Raw genomic sequence first — 3,057 nt, 5'->3', positions numbered from 1 at the left:
CCCGTGCCTCAGTTTCCTCTGGCACAGATGGGTACTGTCATTGCTACACCTTTGGTTGCTGGGAAATGGGGAGGGCGAGTGGGTGGCATGGGACCCTGGTCCCCAGGGACAGGCTCCTGCCCCACCCCCACAGCCCTGCCGAAGGTTTCCCCACGAATGCGTGGTGGACGGGGCCTCTGATGCTTTCCGTCCAGAGCCGCTGTCCAGCCGTGTAACGAAAATGGGCTGCCTGCTTCCCTTTCTCACAGCTTGTGCTCTATAGACAGGGAAACCGAGGCAGGCAGGGGGAAGTATAGTCACATTCAGAGTTGAGACTTAACGGAGGGTTTCCTGGAGGTGGTAGCAAGGAGAACACAGCGGGGGGTCAGGGGGGGCCTAGGCTGTGTGGGGGAGGGGAGGGCGTGGGCGCTGATGCTGGGCTGGGGTGTCCTGGGTGTGAGGGGGGCCGGGGGGGTGGCTGCTGGGGGGCAGGCCCAGCTCGGCACATTCTTGCCCAGCGCGCCCATCCCCGCTGCCCATCCTGCCATGAGCTCACCTCCTGTTTTCCTTGGCGCCCGGCGCACCTAAGGGTTTGCTCCGGGCGCTGGCACCGGAATTCTCAGAAAAACCACGATTCCGCTGCCCTGGTGTGGAAGCCAGGGCCCGCCGCGGGCCAGGCACAGGGCCGGGCACAGGGCCGGGCACAGGGCCAGGCACAGGGCCGGGCACAGGGCCGGCCCGGACGCACGCGGCTGCGGCAGGGCCACAGCGAGGTGAGCTGCGAAGGACCTCCGGGGCTGGGCTGGGGGTCCCGCCCCGCACACAGCAGACTTGGAGATCCTTCCTGCCTCCTGGATCACCCCCATCCTGAAGCCCCCTCTAGAGGCTGCTTCTCCTTAGAGAGGACTGGGGTCTTCCCGGCCTTTGCGTCCTCTATTCCCTCTGTTCCCCAACCCATCCTTGGACAACCGGCTTCCCATGCCACCCCGGCCTGGGGTCTCCCAGGAGCCTGGGAGGAGGCAGAAACGACAGGATAAACAGAGACGACACCCAGGCCCATTAACATGAGGTCATTAGTGCTTGCAGTTAAGTACATACTAGTCAACAGCAATTGGTCCGTTGCTATTAATAACAGCCTCCCTGACCCCACCGCCTTCCACGCAGCAGAGAGACAGACACGGAGGCCGAGCCGCCTGCCTAGGTCCAGGTGATTTATTTTGTGGTCTTGAACTCTGGGCCTGGGCACCGTCCCTGAGCTCCTTTTGCCCAAGGTGCACGCTCTACCACTTGAGCCACAGCGCCACTTCCGGTTTTCTGATGGCTCATTGGAGATGAGGGTCTCGTGGACTGTCCTGCCCAGGGTTGGCTTTGACCTGCGATCTGGCTGGTCGGCACCTGCCCAGCCTCAGCCGGGGACACTGTTCAGCTGTGACGTCCCAGCAGGTCTCAGCAGACGCATGCCACCCTAGCTCACACAGCCACCAGCTCCTGGCACGCGCACGCGCGCGCAGCCCGGCCTCCCGCCCTTCCTCAGCCCAGCCATGCTGGCCTGCACCCGCCAGGCCCCTTCCCGCCACGCCAGGCCCCTTCCCGCCACGCCAGGCCCAGTGGTTCCGGGAGCCTGGCCAGGCTGGGCACGGGGGCCGAAGCCTGCTTCATGGGGCCCTGGGGGCCTTCCTGGCAGACGCCAGCTCGGCCGGGAGACGCGTGGGTGCCCTGGCTGCCTGAGCGAGAAGGGAAAGTGTGCTGGAAAGCAGCAGGAGCTGGGTGGACAGCCTCGGTGGGGCGTGGGGACTTCCCCCTCGACCCCGGCCGCTGCGCTCAGGCAGCCTCCTCTGCCCCGGGGCACCGGGGGGGGGGGGGGGGGGGGGAGGGGGTGACCCACCTTTTCCCCATCTTTTTCATTTCTGGGGTCGGTCCCGGGGCTCGAACTGCAAGGCCTGGGCTCTGTCCCTGAGCTTTCTCACAAGGGGAGCCACAGCTCCACTTTCCATTTTCCCAGGGGCTCATTGGAGAGGAGAGATTCACGGACTTTCCTGCCCGGGCTGGCTTCAAACCCAGGTCCTCAGCTCTCAGCCTCCTGAGCAGCTGGGGTGAGAAGCGGGACGCCCGGCGTCCGGCAGCCTGCCTCTTTTTATTGCATTTATTTTAGTGGGCCCCATGCAGCCCAGGCTGGCCTGGAACTCGCCATCTGCCCAGCCTCCTCATCCCAGGCGCCGGCTCAAGGCTCTGGCCACTGTGCCATTTTCTAGAAAGACTTAAAGTTTGGAAGCTCCAGAGTCTGGCAAGGAGCATCCCAGAAAGGGCCCCTGTTCAGGGGGGCAAAGGTGGAGGATGGGGCGCGGGGCGGGGCTGTTGGGAGGCTGAGGGCCTGGCCACACCACAGGATGGGCCCCACCCCAGCTTCTGGGGCTCCAGATGGGGGCCATGGACACGGGGGCTCTCACTGGGGCGCCTGGCCTCAGCCCCCCCCCCCGCCCCTGCACAGGCCCTCCTTGTTCAGGCGAGGTGGTGTGTTTACCCACCGGGCAGAAGACCAGGGAGGAGACCGCACAGGGCTGCAGTCAGGTGTCGTAAAAAAGTAAAATTCACAGACTCACACCTCTAATCCTAGCTGCTCAGAAGGCTGAGATCTGACGCCAGCCAAAGTCAGGAAAGGCCTTGAGACTTTTTTTTTTGGTTGTGGGGCTTGAACTCTGGGCCTGGGCACTGTCCCTTAGCTCTTCAGCTCAAGGCGAGCACTCTACCACTTGAGCTACAGCGCCACTTCCGGTTTTCTGGTGGTTTATTGGAGATTGGAGTCTCACGGACTTTCCTGCCCGGGCTGGCTTTGAACCACAATCCTCAGATCTCAGCCTCCTCCTGAGTAGCTAGGATTACAGGCGTGAGCCACCAGCGCCCAGCTAAGGACCTGACATTCTTTATCACCAATTAACAGCAAAAAGACAGAAGTAGAGCTGTGATTCAAATGGTACAGTTCCAGCCTTGAGTGGAAAAGCTCCAAGGATAACAGCCAGACCCTGAGTTCAAGCCCTAGGATCAGCATGCAGACACCTACCCACAAAGGCACACACAGAC

This window comes from Dipodomys ordii, unplaced genomic scaffold (assembly GCF_000151885.1).
Source record: "Dipodomys ordii isolate 6190 unplaced genomic scaffold, Dord_2.0 Scaffold108, whole genome shotgun sequence".
In the NCBI taxonomy this organism is placed as follows: Eukaryota; Metazoa; Chordata; class Mammalia; order Rodentia; family Heteromyidae; genus Dipodomys; species Dipodomys ordii.
Note: the sequence above shows the minus strand (reverse complement) of the source record.